At 36.2% G+C, this 24,124-nt stretch overlaps 1 protein-coding gene across 3 annotated transcripts in view; it reads left to right on the top strand.

The window, feature by feature from the left end:
- Positions 1-24,124, top strand: part of tox (thymocyte selection associated high mobility group box) — a 159,282-nt gene that overhangs the window by 37,367 nt on the left and 97,791 nt on the right. The gene's annotated exons all lie outside the window — the stretch shown is intronic.

Here is a 24,124-nt window from a genome sequence, read left to right as displayed (position 1 = left end):
AACAAATTACCTGTGAGTCACTGGTTCTTAGTAGGAAGCCTTCCTGCTTATGATGTCACTGCTTATGCCTTTCTGCCTCTGTTGATGTAACTGTCCATACCACACCTACATCCAATGGTGCACCCTTCCACCTTTCATCTTTACCCTCCCTGTCTTTTCTTTAACCCAAATCATCTACGACCCACAAGTGAAGTTGTAGTTGTGCAAATTGCCACCAAAAGTTCCAACTCCATTTCACTCTTGACAAATTTTTATGCTGAGTGCCATATGTGACACCACCATCACTGCAATTCAGTGTATAGGTGCTCACAAGTGCAAGTTTTGACACCTCTTTGCATCACCCCTTGAAGCCACAATGATGCTGGAATTATGGAAAAAATGCTGCAATGTAAAAAAAACAAAGCACATGCATAAAAAATTGCACTTTGCACACTGCGGGTCTCTAAGTACATGGGCTGTTGTATTAGAGGGGTCCCTTTGATGTATAAATGTTGATAAAATTACAAATCAGCATCTCTCCAGTTGCTGTACTGCAAGTCCCAACATGCCAACATGTCAACATTTGTTAGAGAGTTAAAGGTCAGATAATATTTTTTAGCCTTTATTGGGGGCTCAGTCTCTAACACTGGCCCCTTTTAAGACACCTACATCTCTGAAAACAGATTGGCATTTTGTTCAACATTTACCTACCCAGAACAGCATGGCTGAAAAAAATCTGTATATTCAACACCTTAAAAATAATCCATCTCTGCACGCGTAGATTTTGAGACGCCTTTCATACAGCCCACTTTCCGCCTTAGACATAGTTCTACAAATGTTAGTTATTTTAGTGCATGTCAGTCAAGTTTTGAAAATAAAGTCTGTTTCTGAAGTATGAAAGGAGTTTCTATCTGCGTTTTCATTTCCTCACTAATATGCCGCTCTGTTTAGTTTAATCTATTTGCTGCCAGAGGGGGTTTGCGATACAATATAGCTACAAAGTATCCCAGGCACCTCTGGGAGACAAGGAGTTAATGTCGTTTTGTGGAAGTTTATTCTTTACTAAAGGAGGCTTTTTTTCATGTAAGTAGGTTAAAATGGGAGTTGCACAGCCCCAGGGCTCCTTTTTGTTCATGGCTAAAAGCCCCTTTAAGTGGGCCTCTTTAACAAGGTTCCAACCGTGTATTTGTAAAGTTGATTTGAATTTGCATTAGAATAGCCCTTTTTTAGAATTTGTATTTGTATAACATGCTTTTGTTAGCAAAGTAGGAAAAAAACATGTTGGTAAAAATCAGGGTTAGCTTACTTCTAGCATCATATTGACAACTGAGGGCAGCCAGGGGCCTTCTGGGATTTGTAGTTTAGCAACACACAGAGGCTGCCAGTTGCTTATACCTGTATGTTGGTATAAGTGTAAATTGAACTGTTTAGCCTTATAGCTTTATCAGCAATTTGCTCTCAGTGCATACCATTCACATCAAGACCAAAAATAATGACAAAAGTAAAAGAGGCCTATTGAAATTGCAGGCAATATTGTCCCCAAACCCCTCATGTTCTGTTGAACTATAAGATCAGGGTTGGCCAAGAAAATAAGTAGCAGGGGCTTGTGATCATTAGTTAACCAGCCTGCCTTAACCTTCTCATTTGTACTTTTGTACAGATCTGTACAGATAATGGATCCATGCATTTTTTAACCAATTTATGCTAAGAAACTAGCCACAGATCCAGTTAGTCAGGTGACCAGATATGGACAAGTGGCCTGCCTACGCTGAGGTGCAAATTTATTAATATTTTCCATTATATTTATTTCTTTGTTTCAAGAAAATTGTAGCAAAAAAAAATCCTATATTGACTTTTCCAAACTCATATTTTTTAGATTTATACATTTAAAAAAAAAAATTAATAGAAGATAGCTAAACATGTTTTATAAATGAACCCTAAGTTAACATATATACAACATAAGTCAACAAATAAGGTCAGTTTTGGAAGGGCATGGGGCAAATTTATCAAAGTGTGAAATTAGAACTCACCACAGAAAAATTCACCCCCTCTATATTTATTCCTTTGGGATTCTTAGAAGTGTATTTATCAACGGGTGAAAGTTTGATAAATATGCTTCTAAAAATCCCATACAAATGAACATAGAGTGGGTGCATTTTTCTGTGGTGAGCTGTAATCTTTTTTAATCTGCCCGTTAGTCTCCTGAGTTTTCTGTAATTAAGCTCTCACTATTTTCTAAACATAAAGCATATAAATGCATAAACTCCATTTGCACTAATTCTTTCCCACATGGCTCAGGAGAGTCAGTGGAGAAGGATGAGATGTTTTAGTCCCATTTTTTCTCACAGTGCAAGGAGAAATAATGAGCTGTGTGTAACGATCTCTTTACCCCTCCCTTGTGGTACTCTGCTCCCAAGGATGATAAGCAGAAGCTTTTGCTGTGTTTATATGGAAGAGAATTGGAAGGGATTACATCATTGTATTCCTTTCTTCTAAATATAATATTTTGCCGCCCAATATGATGATGATTTTTCTACTTCTCTCTTGTAAAAAGGGTAGTTCACCTTTTTACCACTTTAGTATAATGTAAACATTGCTGTTCTGAGACAATTTGTCCTTTTTTTAATTCTTTATGATTTTTCAGTTACTTAGCTTTTTGTTCAGCAGCTCTCCAATTTGGTAGTTTAGCAGCTATCTGGTTGCTCTGGTCTTATTTACCCTAACAACCAGGCAGTGGTTTGAATTTAAGATGGAAATATGAATAAGAGAGGGCCTGCATAGGAAAATAAGTGATATAAAGTAACAATAACAATAAAACTGTAGCCTCACAGAACAATAGTTTTTGGTTGCCGGGGTCAGTGACCCCCATTTGAAAGCTAGAAATAGTCAGAAGAAGGTAACTGTTTAAAAAGCTATAAAAAATAAATAATGAAAACTAATTGCAAAGTTACTAGGAATAGTGTATTCTAGTTAAGTTAAAGGTGCACAACCTCTTTAAGATGGCTGAAGGGAAAAAAAAGACTTTTATACCTACAGGGTTAAAAAAAATATGAACTGGAATATACTGAACTATAAACATACCTTAATATTCCTCAGATGTCTGGATGTATATTTAGCTGCTTGAGAAAATGATTCAACAACTAATGTTTTACTTCAAGTAAGTTCACAGAACTATCTTATATCCTAATCATTTAAAAGGGATATGTCACCCTAGGAAATCATTCCAAATTTGATTCCATAATATTATTTGAGCTTATTTGAGCTTCTTTTGGAATCTACAATCACAGCAAGCAGGCAGGCACCATTTTGTAGAATCAGTTATCAAGGCGGTAACTCTTGTTTGTTAAATTATCATTACATAATATAAAAATATAAAATATTTATATTTCATTACTATTAATTTAAATATGTAATAATATATTAAAATATATAATATATAATAAATTCATATGGGCAGTTTTCGACTGTGAGGAGGGAGCGGGAATGTGAGGAGTGGACACCTAGCAAGTGCAGAATGGAAAGTGAAAAGGATGGCTGTGCCAGAGGCCTAGAGGAGGGGATGGATATGTATTATTAACAGCTGAGATTTTTAAAGGGCACCTATCACTTTTAATTGCTTTACCCTACCGGAGGAGCGGGCTGACAGACGCACCCCCACCACACACACACACACACACACACATGCATGCCATCTTTCCTCCTTATGTTTTATCTTCAGTAGTGTTGTGCTAACACAAAATGGGTCATAAACAAATGCAGGTGGTCTAAAATGGACACATTGGAGAGCAATTTCTGAGACAATTCTTCAGGGCTGTGACACACAGGGAGATTAGTTGCACCACGACTAATGTCCCCACAATGCCATCCCACTGGCTAGAATGAAGGCTGTAAAGAAATGGAGTTACAGTAGAATGTAGTTAGCAAATAGAGATTTTTTTGGATATTGAAGTCTCATCTTTGTGGGATTCAGTTTGGTATTTATCACCAAAGTAGCAGAGCATAGGTTCTAAATTCATGACATTTTATCTTGCGCTGATAGATACACATAAAAAGCCTTCCTGATGTATGAAATATGTCAGATGACAGATACACAATGGCATCACATTATGGCACCACCCCTTTTTCATTGAAACTTTTGACATGTAGACAAACAGAATGGTTGAGTGGCAATAGGATTTGACACCTTTGAGACTGGAGAGGAAAATGTACTGCTTTAAAAGTATGTTGAAGGGCCATATTTATTACACGGCAAGAGAAAGAACATTTAGCTAAACAAAGCATAAAATAACCCATTCAAACCATTCATAGACTGCAATGATAAACATAAGACGTTACTTAGTATAAGCTGTCTCTGTCCTTCAGCTTAATGTGCAGTCCAAATGTCCTGGAAACCTAAATATTGCAGTGCTAATATTTACTTTCTAATTGTATTTTTATACAATGCAGACTGCTTTCAGCTGTCACAATGCTATGGGATTTCTGAAAAGAAGCTAAAGTCAGTTGTTTGAATGCTAAAATGATCTAGTGATGAAATCTGAAAATCTGATCTGTAATTGCCAAGCGCTTCAGAAGATGAATTTTAACAAGCAATAAGTTATGGAGCTACTTAAATTGGTATTCATCTGAACTGTGTATAATAATTATAGCAGCCCAATATGCTGAAGGTCGTATGTATGGCAAAGCTTGTATGAATATATGAACAATGCAATGTTATGGAGCTACACAAGGTTACTCTCACTTTTGAAATACTGTAGGGAATCTACACTGAAGGGGGAATCCTTCAACAAAGATTTTAAGGCAGGTATTATGTAGTAGGGTATGCAAGCATCACCTTTATGCCCTTAGACCTGATGCTACCTGAAAATACAGCTGTATGTGCACATTGCAGATATAGATCACAATTGGAGAGTGGATAATACCAACACACTGATAGCCTGTGTATAGTGGTGTAGCACTAATAGGCATGCTACTCTTCTTAACTGAAGCTCTATAAAAGTGTCAATCTAAACCTAAATTACTTAATTAAACATCAGAATTGTGTGACTAAATTTCCTTTGTACCTCTTTATGTTATTATTACTAGTGAGTATCTTTCTGATGCTCCCTGTGCTCCCAGGGCTTCCTGCAGTGAAATGATTGCTTTTGGTGTATAATCTATATGTATGGTATTTATATCTGTGCCCCTCATGTATAAACCAAGAGTGTGTAGTGCCTTCCCAGTGTATAAAGCAAGACTGTGTAGTACCCTTTCAATGGATAAACCAAGATACTGTAGTACCCTCCTAATGTATAAACCAAAACACTGTAATGCACTTCCAGTGTATAAAACAAAATACTGTAGAGCCCTCCCAATGTACAGTATAACCCATAAGTGTGTAGTGCCCTTCCGGTGTATAAACCAAGAGACAGTAGTGCCATCCCAATGTATAAAACATCTGTTTGTAGTGCCCTCCCAGTGTATAAACTAATATACTGTAGTGCCCTCCCAAAGTATAAACCATAAGTGTGTAGTGCCCTCCCATTGTATAAACCTAGATACAGTAGTGCCCTCCCAAGTATAGACCATAAGTGTGTAGTGCCCTCCCGGTGTATAAACCAAGATACAGTAGTGTCCTTCCAATGTATAAAACAAAATACTGTAGTGCCCTCCCAATGTATAAACCAAAAGTGCATAGTGCCCTCCAAATGTATAGACCAAGACTGTGGATAAATAAATGGAATATGAAATAATAGGCGATAGTATGTTATGGAAGTACCCCTCTAATGGATGTTGCATCTGCAGTGTATACTTTTTGCTTATTTAAGTCCAGATCATGATCAAGCAAGGCGCTTACCACTTGTCACCTTCCATTGTTGAAGCCCTTCAACAGTGGTTGCCATGTTATGTAATATAGAACTAAATCAAAAAGAGGGTTTGCCTACATCTAAAATACATTGATTACTATACAATGTTAAGAACATATGTGAATTTTATGGATTCCTCCCTCAATCCAAATATATATTGGCCAGTTCATTGATTCTTGGCACATTCTCCACTAAAATGAATGGACACCACCTGAAAAGAAGAGGAAAAGGCAAGAAAGATCACCAGTGTCACACCCAGCAAGCTGGAATATATTAAAATCAGTCAGTTTCAAACTATAAGCATTATTTTTAATATGGGATATTTTTAATATGGGAAGCAAAGGCATAAAGATGACAGTTACCAGATTACCTGGCTACAACATATCCCTTGTTTGTGATAAAACAAAAACTCATACATTTTTACTTTGAAATGTATTTTTCATATAGACATTGGTGCTTTTAAATACCTTCAAAAAGCAACATCAATATAAAATGCTCTTGAAATAGCCAAGATTCTTTTTTTTCCCTTTTCATATTTAATAACAATCACCCCTTGACAAGATTGGACTTGGCAGAATGACTATTTGTTGCTAGTCATGCAGGAAATAAACATGATTGACAGCAATGTTTTGAAGTGGTTTCTCAGCTGCATGAAATGCATTTCACTTCTATTAATGTTTATGATAGAAAATATTCTGTCAGTGCATCACTCTGTTTCTACCTTAGAAAAAGGACTGTCACCTAATGAATAGCTGGAATCTAGAGCACAATCTTTAGCACAGTAGGGATGATAATACAAATGTGAATGCACATACTGTAAGTGTTAAGCACTATCAATTATGCTAGCATTTCTCCCACAGAAAGGAGGCATTATTCTGAGAAGCTACAGTTTAACAGATTTTGTTTATTGGTTATTGTAAATGAGCCATATACAATATGGTCACACATGATGTTTTTCACCAATGCCACACCCAATTTTCCCTAGTAACATTTATCCCAATGGGGTCTGTGCCTCCCTACCCTCCCTTTCCAGAGTTTCTGTGCCCAGTGTCTATTTCTTACAATTCTATCTTCCTCACTCTCTACCAACTCCATATTTTCTTAATCGTGTCCTATTACTTAGCAATCCCTCTTTCATGAGTGTTAGCAATCAATTCCAGGATGCTGTCCTCTCTCTCAGTAGGTCTTTAACAGCTCTTAAGTCACAGGCTCCACACTGAAACACCCCACCATTGGGCAATATTCTGTGATGGCAATTAAAGACCATAAACATAAAATGTATTTCTTAATAAATGAATCTGTTCTGAAAATAGAACATTGGCTATGTATTCTAGCAGTGTGCAAAATATTCAGTAGAGATTCATCATTCATGAGACATAATAAAATGGGGTATAGGGGCATATTCATTCAGCATGAATAAAGAGCAATGAAACTAGGAAAAACATTTTTGAAAGTAATCATGCATTCACATATTAATATCTCCTTTATGAAAGTACAAAAGGAGAATGTTAAAATAAGTTATAATAAAAGGATTTGACTGCCAAATAGGCACTGGTTATCAAAATGGCAGATAAATGAATTTTACACTGCAGTATAATACCTGTGACCTCTAATGGTAGGAATGAGATAACAGCCTTGCTTGTGTTTTTACATAAAAATACATTGTATGAAGCACTTGGGCAAAGAGTCATTTTTCAATGTCATTGTACAACATATGTATTTAGTCTGAAGGAAGGCATATCTTGCCCTGAGAAAATAGATTTTTGTATTTTCAATGTTTTAAGCTTCAGATCAGAAATAAATAGAAAAATATAATTGCCCCAGTGTTTTTTTTTTGTGAATTCACCCAAGTTGCTGAGCAAGTGGGGCACATTTACAGATGATCATAAAGTACTAATAATGACTACATTTTATGAGATACTGCAGGTATCACAACCATATATAATGGTACCTTTGCTTGTAGAACATTTTACATTGCTTGTTTAATTGGGAACATGTAACAATAGGCCAGGCATTTTTACAAGTTTCATTTCCCATACCTGTTCAGTATAAGGACTATAGATAGCAAGGGTTATTTGCTGGTTTCATATTAATACTACTTTCATAGATGCTGCACATTATGTCAGGGGATTTAATCACAGTCCAAATGGAAAAAGAAGTAAAGTAATTTTGAAAATGCTTTTGTAGGATTAGCAAACTGAGCAACAAGCTGCTGTAAAACAAGTAAAGTGCACTTATAAAAATAGGTCAGGCAAACTTACTGTATTTATGGAAAATTTCATATTTTATAATTTATTGATGTTACATTAATTTCTGTTTTTAATGCAGGCGAGTACAGCATTAAGGGATGGTATAAATGGACATAGTCTGTAATAAACCTAGAGCAAGTTAACTTAGCCCAAAAAAGATATGATGAGTTATGTCTGAAATTAGTATTAAATCCAGCTATTCAGGCCAGTGGCATTATGAATAAAAAAAAGTGGCTTAAACAGGGAATGAAATAAGAGGAGCAAGGCTCACATTCCACAGAAAAATGTTTGGCATGAAGGTTGTGTAACCGGCAATGAAAAACACCTGTGCCAGAATCTTTTCTGTATGCGGCTGCAGTATGTGCCATTAGTGGTACACAAATAACCACTATATAAATTATGTCATGAGGGATCACAGGGCCTTTTTTATCAATATGGAGGAATTTACAAAATTCTTAAATTAAAATGTCCTATTTTACAGTTATTAGGAAAAGCTGCATCTCAAACTTTTCTTTCATGAGAACTATATTTATGTACAATTTCATTTTTTTACTGATTTTTTTAAAGGAAAATCCAGAAAGAAATATTTACTTTCCCCCTTGTCTTCCTATATACAGCAACCATATTATGAGTAATTGTCCAATCTCCACCACTGACATTCCAGGGCCCTGCCTGTCTGGTCACCCCCCTCTCATTGATGCCTTAGGTATAAGAAGTTCAGCAGTCATGCATGCAGAGCAGGCACCTCTCCTACCTGTGGGCAGTCTGTGCACAAGCACTATCACCAGAAGAGCCTCTCTGCAAAGCAATATGGCATAAGAATAAAGGGATAAGATCCAGAATATTGTGTAGAGGCTATCATTGTATACAGTTGCTGCACATAGAAACTTATAGATAAGCTTGATGCAATGAGCCTGGTGAAAATATGTTTTTTGGGGGTTAACTTATTTTATGGCATTCTAAACTGAGTGTCGGGTGACTACGTGCATCTGGGTGCTATTGCCTTTTAGCTCCAGAGATAAATAGCCCATTACCTTTTTAACTGCATCATAATTTGTCTTTCCTATTGTTTCAATTACTGTCACTGTATCTGTTGAATAGATGAGGACCACATTGAAGTCACATTGAAGTTTGTCCTTTTAATGCTCTTTTATTGTGTGTTTGTAAGTGTATGGAGCATTTTGTCAAGCTTAGTTCTCATCCTGCTTATACAAAATTCCTTCCATTTATACTTCTGTGGGTCTCAAAAACCTCAAGTGGACATTTTTTTTGTAAAAGGATCACCTTCTCTCTTGTCAACTGTGCCAAAGTTTAGCAGGATAGATTATTTTATAGGATGCAGAGAGCCACTATTAAAATCTATTGGCTGCAGAAATAAAGTAATAAAAAAATGATAAGGAAGAAAATACAGTTGATATGAGGTCAGTACTGTTGAAACACAACAGGAAAGGTTTGTATATATAAATAACTCCGATTTGTTGTTTGCCAAGAACTCAACATACCTAGAAACATTGTGTGCTACTTTCTACATATGGTGAAAAAACTAGTGGGTGGATATCAGTGATGAGCGAATCTAGCCCATTTTGCTTAACTGGAAAATCAGCAAAACTGATGAAAAATTTGTGAAATGGAGAAAAATTGAAGTCAATAGGCTACAAAGTTTGCGCGCAACTTTCTTTTTTTACTCCAAGTGCATTAAAATCATTGGCCATTTGTTGTATCAGCTGCATTTTTGTCTTGGCGACTTTTTTGTAGCGGTGACATTTCTGTCACTGGGGATTTTTTCACTGCAAATTTTTAGTTACTAGTTTTTAGTGAAATTACATTCTGCCATTTATTGTCAATGCATCTGCCGAATTTCATATTATTCTCAAACACAATGAAAAATGTGTTTTCATTTTTTTCATTCTTGTTTTTAAGTTTTTTGTGTTTAAGGTCTTTAAAATTGAAGTTTCAAAAACCCAAATTTGAGTTCTTGATTTTTTGCTGCAAAAAAAATTGAATTACAGTAAAAACTCAAATTTAAATTTCGATAAATCTACCCCTAAGTGGTAAAGGACCAGCAATACCAAAACACTCTAGTAATTAATCCACCCCTGATCAGCTGTAATAGGTAACTCTTACTCCCCCTTGGATTTTTTAACAGTTTCACCCAGAATTATACTAAATGTTCTGTAGCATCAGGGCAATAAGGCTGCACGCACGTAATTTTAGATTTTTATCAAAGTCTGCAGTTTGAATTTATGTTTTGTTACAATCCACAAAGCTGTCTGTATGAATAGAAACCTCAATTTAAACTATAGATTCAGATAAAATGCTTTATGCCAAAGGTCCTCCACTACCAAATTACTAAATCTGGGTGAAGTTATCTATTATAACAGCAGTTTAGGGGTGAATTAAGTACTAAAATATTTCAGTGTTACTGGTCCTTTAATGGCTCTTTTAACTACTTCTTTTCATTAAGACATTTTATTCATACTGGGATCTAGATCATTTTTCTCCTGTTAGAAATCTATTAATCATCCTCCCACTGAAAACTATCTGTAGAGTAAATCTCAAGCAAGTTCATGTTGTGCCAAGGTCCCTTTAAATGCCTAACATTTTGGCACCCCCAAGTCACTTTGACTTTCTTTTTCCTTTAAAGGAAAACTTTACCCCTGAACAATGTAGGTCTCTATAAAAAAAATACATTGCATAAACCAGCTCATATGTAAACCCTGCTTCATCTTAATAAACCATTTTCATAAAAATGTACTATTTTAGTAGTATGTTCCATTGGGTACTACTAAATAGAAAACAAATAAAAACTAAATAAAAAGCACTAAGGGCCACCCCCTAGGATCATATCAATCACAGTCAAGGCCACATATACAGTACATCAGCCAATTAATGGGCAAGGTTCTGTTGTTTACTCTCATATTTCCTGTTACAGTTAGAGCTGCATTATTTCCTGTCAGGTGATCTCTGAGGGAGCACACAGCCCATCACTAAATGGTGGATTAAGGGAAAGGATGTAAAAGGGCAATATTCATTCTAGGGGTATAGTTTTCCTTTAAGGAGACAATGTAGCATATATATATATATTATATTATATTATATTTTTCCTTTTAGTGGCAGTTTATTAAATAGAACATCAGTTTGTATTTTTGGCAACTAGATAGAAATGTGACATGGGCCATCAGAGAGCAGTCTTAAAGCTGACTATGGACAATGTCTGTTCCCTATAATATTCATAACTTGAAATAGGGGGAAAAGGAATAGTGTTTTCAGAAGGTCTATTAGAAGCAAAGTTATAGTAACAGTTGCATTGGGTATATGTGTTTCTATATACTGTACACTAGTCCATTGTCAGGGAGCAGAATGTATTTATACTGCTGTATGTCTCACTAATTAACATCACACATTCATACAATTAAACAATAATGCAATTTCATCATTTTATTACACTTTTGTAAATATTAAAAAATAAACCCCACCTCTCTGTCTCTCATGATGTTCAGCTGTATATGCTGTACGGGGATTTATTATGTAGACATTAAACATATTTCCAGTTCAGAGACTTTTTTTATTATTTGTAAATTAAAATACTATGTTATTTCATAAAATCCTTGCTCTGTGTTTTTTCGTTCTGGCATATGGCATTTTGTAATAAATTGTACTATGCTGTATTTTAATAAATATGGTAGACATAAATCATTCATGGGATTTAATTTAATACAATGAATCTGTTTTATGAGAAACAAACCAGTTTGCTTATATAGCAATACTGGGGTTTTTTTTGTAACTTTGTTAATGCCGACATTATCAATTATTGCACGCTGCTCTGCATTTGACACTTTTATTATTACTTTTTACCTATCTCTGCTATGATTATAATAGAAAAGAAGTCCATCCATCTAAATGCTTTAACATTTAGAATAACGTTCAAAAAATGGTAAAATGAACTGGATGAATCTTTGCTTTAGTTTAATGGTTTCATTTTTTTAGGACAGCATAAGCATTCATTTATTAATTGTATCCGTCTTCCTAAAGAAAAATAAAATGGGGACTGTCATTCTGCCTACTGCCTGATCCACTTTTGATCTTCAGTGATAAAATACATTTAATCAGTTATGGTTCCACTTGTCTTTAAAATGATGTTTTAATTGCTTATTAATTTTGTTTAATAGTCTTCCATTTCAAATTTGTTAATTTGCTTACAAGGAGCTTCTAACATCAAAGCACTTTTCTCTGTGGGAGTGGAAAAGCTATTCCATAAAAAAGGATGACATTTTTTTTGGTCAGTGTAAATGTGAATGTTAGTGTGAAAGGGACATACTGCAAGAAACATTGATACACTTGTAGGAAGAAAGAAAAGAATATAGAAACTTCACATCTAAACACTTCTTAAGTGGAAAATGTATACTATTTAGCCCTGTTAACATATGTATACATATAACAGGGGGCTGCCATTTTTATTGAGGCATTTCCATGGAGGTCAGAAGAAATTGCATATTGTTCTGATTTATGACTTTATTTTACCCCTAAAGTGTTTCTCTTTTTATTTCTCATGACTGAAATATTCCGTACATGTTGTATGTGTGTTGATCCTTCATTGAGTATTAAATACTGTATATTGGATAGTCATTGTAAATCTTACTATCTATTACTACTGAACATTGAGCTTCTAAAGATACTGTAAAACAGCTCTTCACTGTTCTTTTTTATGTCCTAACTATAGAGAAATGGAGTAATGATGAGGGAGTCTGTCCCACCACTTTGCCAGAAAATGTGCAATTCTTGAAAAAGATTCGCAAAATGGCAAATAATTGTAGCACATAATTTTTTTGATGCATTCGACAATTTTTCGATGCACCTGTCAAAAAAGGCGTGCTCAACAGTTTTTTGACGCACATCATTTTTTTTACACGTGCGCCAATTTTTTGGACACGGGCGAATTTTTTGTCGCACAGTGAATTTTTACGCACCCAATTTTGGCAGTTGTTTCGCTAAATAATGCGCCAATGGCAAAACTCATAAATTCATTGCAAATCCATGCATTCTGCAGTATTTCACCCATCACTAAACTTTAGTATATGGTGCCTCCTGTGTATACAACACAACTTAGATCTAGGGGCACATTACTTCTAGGGGTTTTCACCAGAACTCGTTTTTTTTCGTTGATCTGTTGAGTACCTTTGAGTCCTATGGAGGCTTAGAATAGTAGAGGAATAGAATAGTCAGTGACAGCCTGTCCTTCAAGGACAAGTTAATCCCCTGATTGTTTTCAGTTTCACCCAGCTTCAAATTGGAATTTAATTCCCTCATTGTTTTCAGTTTCACACCTTTCAAGGGGAAGTTAATCCCATCATTGTTTTCAGTTTCACCCAGTTTCAAATGAAACACATTATTGCTTTCCAAGAGTGCCAGTGCTCCTAAATTGGGTGCTGGAGCAATAGCTGTTTGGGAGAAATTAAAAGGATTAGTTGAAATGAACATCCATGAAAATTCAAATTATTTGAGATCTAACAATACTTTCAACTTGAAAAATTCGGGATTTTCAAATGTAAAAAATTTGGGATTTTCGAGTGTAAACTCGAAAAATTTGTACGAACAATTTAAGCATTATTGTGACATATTATAAATACAGCAATGATAGAGTTTAATTCAAATTCATACCATATCGAGCTCTTATGACTTTCAAGGCCAGTAAAAAACTAATTTTAGTAAATGTGCCTTTAGACTTATATCTTCTTTATTCTTCTTTCATCTCCTCTATATATATATAGTATATATTAGGGTGAGGCCATACCTATGAGATCTTAAGAATTAATCAGTCTCTCCTAAAATTGCATCAGATGCTACATTTTTCTCAGCACATTCTTCAGCTAAACTTTATTTGTAGCAAATATTTGAATAAACCTCTAAAAATATACTGTTTATATACTGTTTATCATATACTGTTCATTATTACAAAAATGTTCACAAACTTATACTGTTCTTTGCAATTAACTGGAAATGCTAAATCAAAGACCAAAAAAAATATTGATTTCTTTCAGTGAAATAATTTGCAAATATCAAAGGTTAACTACTCATATTTGTTTGATTCTCAGTAACAAAGATAATCAACAAAATTATTCTGTATAATTAAATAGTTCAAGGTTTTATGAATGCAGTATAAAACCCATTTAATTCTATAGTAGGATATGGGTGTACAAAGTTTCTGGTTTCCACTTTTCAAGTGCTTAGCAGAATGAAAAGCTAACACCAAACTGCAGAATACATCTCCACTTGTGCAAGCCCACAGAAGCATCACCGCATCTGGCTTTTAGTCCAAAGTTCATTGGTTAAACCAATAGTCCAAAGCTTAAGTCCTAATTGTCATTTTTAAAAAAATATAAAACAATGTTAAATATTAAACTATAATCAAATGAAATAAAAATTGCCATTATTGAGAATATATTTTATATTTAAATCCTTTTAATGCAATACCTTTGAAGAGAATATGCAGTGCTGAATGTAGTAACATATTAATTGGAAAACAATCTGGTGATATTATTTATCTAATAATGTCCTTTCATATATATTTATTTATTTATTTGCCCATATTTTTTTAGAAGATATTTTACACACACATATATTGCTGTATATTGCTCATATATCAGTCAGGACCCCTATAGCAGTTGCAGAGTCTTACATTACTATTGTTAGGTTGTTTTGTCCAAGAAAGTTCTATTTATGTCAATGTTTATACTAAATGGAATCTCTAGTGCTTAGATGGAATGTATTGGATCATATTATAGCATCAAGGGTATCACTTTGTCTGATACTATATAAAAAATAAATCAGAACTGTAAATGTACTATAGGTATGGTACCTGTTATTCAGAATGCTTAGGACCTGAGGTTTTCTGAATAACTGGTTACCAGATCAATGATCCCGTACTTGTATCCCATACTTCTTAAAAAAATATATTTTTATACATATGAGAACAAAAGTAATTGAGATCTATCAGTCTGGTAAAGGTTATAAAGCCATTTCTAAAGCTTTGGGACTCCAGCGAACCACAGTGAGAGCCATTATCCACAAATGGCAAAAACATGGAACAGTGGTGAACCTTCCCAGGAGTGGCCGGCCGACCAAAATTACCCCAAGAGCGCAGAGACAACTCATCCGAGAGACCACAAAAGACCCCAGGACAACATCTAAAGAACTGCAGGCCTCACTTGCCTCAATTAAGGTCAGTGTTCATGACTCCACCATAAGAGAGAGACTGGGCAAAAACGGCCTGCATGGCAGATTTCCAAGGCGCAAACCACTTTTAAGCAAAAAGAACATTATGGCTCGTCTCAATTTTGCTAAAAAACATCTCAATGATTGCCAAGACTTTTGGGAAAATATCTTGTGGACCGACGAGACAAAAGTTGAACTTTTTGGAAGGTGCATGTCCCGTTACATCTGGCGTAAAAGTAACACAGCATTTCAGAAAAAGAACATCATACCAACAGTAAAATATGGTGGTGGTAGTGTGATGGTCTGGGGTTGTTTTGCTGCTTCAGGACCTGGAAGGCTTGCTGTGATAGATGGAACCATGAATTCTACTGTCTACCAAAAAATCCTGAAGGAGAATGTCCGGCCATCTGTTCGTCAACTCAAGCTGAAGCGGTCTTGGGTGCTGCAGCAGGACAATGACCCAAAACAAACCAGCAAATCCACCTCTGAATGGCTGAAGAAAAACAAAATGAAGACTTTGGAGTGGCCTAGTCAAAGTCCTGACCTGAATCCTATTGAGATGTTGTGGCATGACCTTAAAAAGGCGGTTCATGCTAGAAAACCCTCAAATAAAGCTGAATTACAACAATTCTGCAAAGATGAGTGGGCCAAAATTCCTCCAGAGCGCTGTAAAAGACTCGTTGCAAGTTATCGCAAACGCTTGATTGCAGTTATTGCTGCTAAGGGTGGCCCAACCAGTTATTAGGTTCAGGATGCATTGGCGTTAGCATACATGTACAGAAATAGTGGAGCCATAAAAACATATTTTAAATAGTCTATGGCTACAACATTCATAAAGTACACGTGAGGGGATTTGTTTCAGTGTTTAATTCAAAATTAATTATCCAACCGAGTTGATTGAATAATTATTTTGAATCAAGGTGCAATTTAATGTAAACAGCCAAGAAAATGGTATTGTCACGCACTTTCTAGTATTAATAAGCCAAAAAAAAAAACAGCAGGTCTACAACACAAAGATGGAAGAATTAGGATTTCAGTTGATAACACAGAATTGTGATTGGCAATGTGCTGTCACATAACTCTAGAGTTCCACTTTGTATCTTAGAAACAGTAGGACTTGCAGGGATGAACTTTAACCTGTTTTGAAGCAGATGGAACATTTTGTGAACAATTAGCCATGAGTAAATATTAAGTTGTTGATCCATGGCACACAGAAACTAACAAACTGCAGCATATGTTGATCCACTTGCATGTTATCAGGTTTTATTGCAAGCATTAACAAATAGTATGGGCATAATAGATGTACGAAAGCTTGACCAGCTTTGTTTGTGTATCCGGGTATCTCTTTCTTGAAAATAGACAAGAAAATGACAGTTCCATTCAGAGCAAAGGGCACCTAACAATTGTTCCTACAATAAACAATGAGCAATTTTTTTTATATAAGCAGAAAAAAGTTGGTGTACATATAGTGGCTTTATAGAGGTTACCATTAGGCATTAACATGGGGAGTAACAACTCTGTTTAATTCTTGCTCTTTAGTATTTTAAACAGATGGCAACGGCTTTCCTCTTGATTATAACTTTGAGGCATGCTTTACTAAATGGAATCAGCGGGGTTCATTAAGGTCCTATTTGATGTATCAGTATTATAAAAATACCATGTTAATTATCCTCAAATGTTGCAAGTTACCTCCATTTTCCTGCAATCAGAAGATGAGAGAAACCCTGTGAAGCAAATTAGTCCTAATTGAAAGAGGACTGATTAATATTTAAATAAGGCATTGTGTGAGTGATTCTGCCATGAGAAAAATAGGCTGAACATCTGAATTAATTGCATAGCAGGTTAAATTAAATTTTATATAATGGGATGGAAGATGAGTTGGCACAGTGCTTTAAATGAGAACACAATGGCTAAAATGCCAGTCTTTTCTTCCACTTTTGGCTGGATTCCACCGAGATCCTCACAGCCCTTCAATCTTTGTTGTGCCAGTTTCACACAAGCAAAAGTACGAACACGAGATTCTGCAACAGAGCCCAAAGTCCATTGGAGTGACAGCACCTGCACACTCTTTCTCTCATCGGTTCCCACTTTGGCTGTAAAATATTAAAATGCGGCGTTAGTACTTTTCATTTGAAATGTCAAACAACATTTAGCATAGTAAATGGTAATTGCTCAAACAGAATGGTGCTGTTAGTGAGTTATCACAGCCTGACGTTTTCTCCACAGGCTCACACATGTATTACCTGTTTGAACTGACTGGGTTACTTAAGGGTCCCTGGTAGGGATATTTAATCCAACATAAATTACTTATGCACTTTGTTAGTCTTCAAAAGAATAGTGTCACGTTCTGCTTGTTGGCAGGTCTCCAGTCAAGAGCTGTTAATTACTGTAAAGCTTGTGAATACATTTAGTGCCAGAGGATCAAATATATCTATATTCTATCAAACTCATTCTTTTTGTGAATGGGAAAGACATAGATTGTCATTTATGTTGTAAGACCACACATGTTTTATTTCTTGCTTGTTAACATTAATGCAATTGAGATATGGGAGCTATTATGTGGATTGATTGAGATGTGAGGTTCCCCCCACATCAAGCCGTAATGTCAAGCACCATGCCCTAAGCAATTAAAACATTTAAACTTTTAAAAATGCTAGCTTGGTTATCATGAGTTACAATGTTTTATCAATTTTGTTGTCATTTTTTATTTAAACTTGCAGATGTTTGAGGAAATAATTACATTGTTTTCAGTGTTTTGTCTGTTTTGAATGGAATTTGTGGGCCTACCTGGTGCAGTGGGCAGCATCAATGGGTGCAGGCCAAGGGGGAGGGGCCTTTGCCACTTATCAACATGTGCTTCTTAATGGTGCAAGTTAGGTGACAGTAAATGGGGGCCTCTCTGTTCCAAAACAGAACAATTTCCAAAGAGCAGAATTGACAATTGAAGCCTTTTTTTTTGCACTTTCCACACTTCCCCTTAATAGCCATGTAACTTTAAAGCATTCAGCAACTTAGGGACAGATTTATCAAATTATAAGATTGCTTTTGTTTGTGATTTGAGGGAAAACATGACAAAAAATTAGAATGTGAATATACCCAAGGTTATTTTTTTAAACTTAATTAGCCACATTTTATTAAATTTAATATATATTACAATAATATACACAACAACACAATTAAAATTCTAAATACACATAACTAAATAAAACATCTAAAGAACCAAGAGGTCAATGTCAACCCCTGCAGGTGCCAAAAAAACAAAGTTGGCTAGGATCCATTCCTACTGAAGCAGATGGTAGTCAGGGCTAAACCCCAAAAAATGGCTTAATTGCCCCTGCACCTTTCCCCCTTGCGTGTGTGTCACATGGGAGGAGGAGTCATTGCCCCTGCCACGTAATGACAAGTGGTGGGGGCAGTGACAAAGAAGGACAGACTAGTGGCAGGCAGGAGACGTACCTGCCTGCCGCCCCCCGTCGTTGCTCCCTATGTACCTGCCTCTTCTACCTACCCCTAGTTCCGGCCCTGCTCTTCCTGTTGATTTATGGAATCATCATTCATCAGCTCAAATAGAACAATGACAGAAAATATTTATCTGAGCAGCTAAAACTTACAGTGTAATTTTGGAAGAAGTAGGAAATTAACATCTGGCTTAAGCTTTGGTTCCAGTAATTCATTTCTATACCCCAAATCCCCTGAAAATATGCGCTATATTTATTTTAGGAGATTAACATAGGCTAGTATATTTCAGCTTGATTTGCTTTTAGGTAATACAGTCATTTCATCCACTGTTATAATTAAACCATTAAGACTTTACATTACTACACTGATGTAAACAATAGAAAGCTTGGATAAATAGCAGTCTGCTTATATACCCAGCTGAGTACAGCATTTCTCAAGGAACTAAACTACTCCACCATAAAGAAATGCCAGGATGATTTTCTTTAGTGATTGCCACATAGATGACACAGTATTACACACAACTTTTACGCACAGTTTGTTAAATGCAATTCACAAAAATGTTTTAGCCTAATCTTTAATATACAAATGGCAGAAACATTTTATTCTGTGACTGTATTGTTATATTATTGATGAAGTTGTGAATAGCTGAAACTGCAATGAGGACTAGTCTGTACTGTTGATACATCAATTGAAACTACACAAATGTGCTTTCTGACTGCTTGGTACACACATAATGGAATGAATAAATAGTGGTTAGCATTTTATCCCTTCAGTCTTTCTTTGAATTATTATGAAGCAAACATACAGATTATTAAGACATGTTCCTCTTTCTATACATATGGGAAAAGGCTTGTTTGGTGCTTTATCTCATGGAAATAAGGAGCTTTCTAAATATAATCAATTAAACATTCTTCACCATTTCTGAAATAATCAGTTTTCTCTTCACTATCACCCTCTATGCAATCTGTCTGTCTTTGTGAAGGAACTGGAGTCGGATTTTGACTGACGGGTCAGTTCTTTCAACATACATTTGTGCACTCCCTTTGCCTAGATAATGTATTAGAACTAACTGTCTTTCAAAATAACCATCTCTGACACAAAGCTGCATGTAGAGAGACAGATTGCTGAGAGTGGGATAGTGAAGAGTAATTTGATTACAGTATTTTAGAAATGTTACAGAATGTTGAACTGATTATATTTAAATTCCTATTTCCATGAGACAAAGCTTATACAGGTATGGGATCCGTTATCCAGAAACCCATTTAACAGAAAGCGTTGAATTACTGGAAGGCCATCTTCCATAGACTCCATTTTAATCAAAAATTCAGATTTTTAAAAATGATCTCCTGTTTCTCTGTAACAATAAAACAGTACCTTGCACTTGATCCCAACTAAGCTATAATTAATCCTTATTGGGGGAAAAACAATTCTATTGGGTTTATTTAATGTTTAAATTATTTTTGAGTAGACTTACATTATGGAGATCCAAACTACATAAATACCCCTTATCCAGAAAACCCCAGGTCCCGAGCATTCTGGATAACAGGTCCCATACCTGTATAACATTTTCCTTTTGAGATAGTTCACCTTTAAGAAGTTTGAAAATGCACAATAACAGACTATTCATATCTCAAAATGTATAAATAAAATAAAAACTATCATGAAACCAATGTATCAATCATCTGCTGTAGTCGGGGTGCATATTTACATTTGATATTTCTATGTTAAAGGCATTTATATGCATATTTTGATATCAGTATAATCAGTTGAAAGATCACATATATTCATGTATGTTCTCTTCAGTCTCTCCAATTGATTGTGAATTTATAGAAACTCTCAGTTGTACTTGGTTCAGGACTGTATATTTAAGTGCATGCAATAGGACAAGATAAAGTGCTGAAGACAAAAAACATTGGAAATGTAGGCAAACACATACCTTAAAACCAGACAGACTAGAATCAACATCTGGAATGTCTGTTACTCGGCAAAAGATTTATATAATTATTCTCTTGCTTACACTTGTTTTCTCCCCTCCCACAGTACTTTTCATTCCGCAAGCTAAATGGTATTGTTGCCAACCTTTACAGTTCCATCTTTTTCTTTTACATGAATTTAGTTTCACTGGTTTTCTAGTGAATGAAACAAAGAACATAATTCAATAAAAAATACCCCACCATATGAATTTTTAATACCTTAATTGCATTACTTTCTGTAGTTAAAATCTTTCACATTCTAACCTCACAGCAGATGTCTGACATGTTGTTTAAAGGGCGTGCCATCTGGCCACGGAGCTTTGTTCAGTTTTAAATATTTTTGCATGATGTCAACCAAAGAAATATTGTTTGTGGCAGGCTACTCTTGCTGCTAGAATGCAAATACAATGACATTTTGCTTTATTGTGTATAACGAGCTAGAGAAGTTACATTGTACCCTTGAACTATTGATGTGCTTTTGCTATTTAAGCTGGCACACTGTAACTACAAAATGCCAATATGCTCACACATTATATTTAGGGGTTGCCACTTGGCTGGTATTTCTCCAACATAGTTGGTAAAATACCAGCTAAGGCCAGAGCTGATATTACGAATTTACCAAAAATGTATTTGAAGTTAGATTTATAAAGCTAGTCATATTGGCCCCAGCCTGCATCTGATCCGCCGACAACCTGCCCCTTTTTTTCTCCATTCTCACCAAATCCTCTTAATTAAAATCTTGATACAATTCGGTCCCCTTCACTTTTGGACACAGTTGCTACCGTGACGTCACGGCCACACCCGTTTATGTCATAATCTGTCCCCTTGTGGGGACACATCTGCCCAGCCAGCATAGTTTGTAGAAAAATGTGGCAACCCTAAGGGGCACATTTACTAATCCACGAACGTCCGAAAAGCGTCCGATTGCGTTTTTTTCGTAATGATCAGTATTTTGCGATTTTTTCGTAAATTGTCGCAACTTTTTCGTAGCCGTTGCGACTTTTTCGTAAATTGTCGCGACCTTTTTGTAGCGTTACGACTTGCGCGAATTGTCACGACTTTTCGTAGCCTTCGCACTGAGTACGAAAGTTTCGGATTCATTCAAGCTTCAGTATCGCGACTTTTCTTGAGCCAGGTTGGAGCTGCAGAGTGCCATTGAGCCCTATGGGAGACTTTCCTTGGGCCGGGTTGGAGCTGCAGAGTGCCATTGAGTCCTATGGGAGACTTTCCTTGGGCCAGGTTGGACTGCAGAGTGCCATTGAGCCCTATGGGAGACTTTCCTTGGGCCAGGTTGGAGCTGCAGAGTGCCATTGAGCCCTATGGGAGACTTTCCTTGGGCCGGGTTGGAGCTGCAGAGTGCCATTGAGCCCTATGGGAGACTTTCCTTGGGCCGGGTTGGAGCTGCAGAGTGCCATTGAGCCCTATGGGAGACTTTCCTTGGGCCAGGTTGGAGCTGTAGAGTGCCATTAAACCCTATGGGAGACTTTCCTTTGGCCGGGTTGGAGCTGCAGAGTGCCATTGAGCCCTATGGGAGACTTTCCTTGAGCCAGGTTGGAGCTGCAGAGTGCCATTGAGTCCTATGGGAGGCTTCCAAAATCATGCAAAGTCTGAAAGTTTTGCCCGCCGTTTACGAGTGCTCAATACGAAAAAGTCGCGACAATATACGCGCAAGTCGTAACGGCTACGAAAAAGTCGTAACAGCGACGAAAAAAATCACAACAAATACAAAAAAGTCACAAAATGTTCGTTTCCAATCCAAATTTTTCCCATTCGGATTCGTGGATTAGTAAATGTGCCCCTTAGTATATTAAAATATAAAATCAATTTAAAATGTCCTGTGTTTGTGGCCAGATGTACAACTGGGTAAACAATAACAATAAAACATTCAGAAAGCTCTCATAAACTGATGTCGCATACATTTGAGTAATTGCTGGATTAAATATTACATCTATATAATTACCAGGATGAGAGTTACTTTAGTACACAATGAATTATATTTTTGCTTTAGCTTGGTAATGTATAGTCACAGTGAGTTTGTGCACATGAAGAACTGATCAAATAACTTGGATAGCAATTCATCTACTAATACAGGAGAGGATCTCATTTGGTGGGGAATTATCCCACCAGTAGGGGTTAATTGGATCGAGTTAGTTGATGAGTTTATTTACCTGTGTTTTTGATGAAGAAACATACTTACTCACAGTGCAATGCCACTATAACCTATAGCAACAGGATACCAATACTGATATGCAGTGAAAGAAATGTTCCTATCCAAAGCCTCAATTAAGCTTCATAACAGCCTTTGGTATATCAGAAATTCAGAAATTGTCTTTACCATGGAGAGAGAATTTTTACTTGTAAAAGATACCAAACAGGGATGTAGCGAACCTCAAAAAAAAAGTTCGCGAACTTCCGCCGAAAATTGTGAATATTCGCGAACTTTGCGAACCCCATAGACTTCAATGGGAAGGCGAACTTTAAAAAATAGAAAAGCCATTTCTGCCCAGAAAACTGATTTTAAAGTTGTTTAAAGGGTGCCACGACCTGGACAGTGGCATGCAGGAGGGGGATCAAGGGCAAAAACCTCTGAAAAATTGACACACGCCGTTTTTCGAAATGATCGGTAATTTTGCGACTTTTTCGTATTTTTCGGCGCTTTCGTAAAGTTATCGTAAGTTTTGCGACTTTTTCGGAGCTTTCGTAACGTTATCGTAAGTTTTGCGACTTTTTCGGAGCTTTCGTAACGTTATCGTAAGTTTTGCGACTTTTTCGGATCATTCGTACCGTTATCGTAAGTTTTGCGACTTTTTCGGATCATTCGTACCGTTATCGTAAGTTTTGCGACTTTTTCGGATCATTCGTACCATTATCGTAAGTTTTGCGACTTTTTCGGATCATTCGTACCGTTATCGTAAGTTTTGCGACTTTTTCGGATCATTCGTAACGTTATCGTAAGTTTTGCGACTTTTTCGGATCATTCGTACCGTTATCGTAAGTTTTGCAACTGTTTCGGATCATTCGTATCGTTATCGTAAGTTTTGCGACTTTTTCGTACCGTTATCGTAAGTTTTGCGATTTTTTCGGAGAATTCATACCGTTATCGTAAGTTTTGCGATTTTTTCGGTGCCGGCGAACCCAAATTGCGAACATCACGAAAAGTTCGCGAATTTGCGGACTTGCGAACACCCGATGTTCGCGCGAATTAGTTCACCGGCGAACAGTTCGCTACATCTCTAATACCAAAGGGTTAGATGGAGCCCCCATCTTTTTTCTTGATCTGAGCTGTAGAATTTGAATGTAAAAAATGGTAAAGCTCCTCTGTGCTCTAATGAAAATTGTAAGGCTAATAGAGTACCTGATGCATTTTTGGCCTAAAATGTATGTGCAGTGACAGGAAACTGTTAAAGTT

Source organism: Xenopus tropicalis, chromosome 6 (assembly GCF_000004195.4).
Source record: "Xenopus tropicalis strain Nigerian chromosome 6, UCB_Xtro_10.0, whole genome shotgun sequence".
Lineage (NCBI taxonomy): Eukaryota > Metazoa > Chordata > Amphibia > Anura > Pipidae > Xenopus > Xenopus tropicalis.
This window is presented reverse-complemented; position numbering and strand designations above follow the sequence as displayed.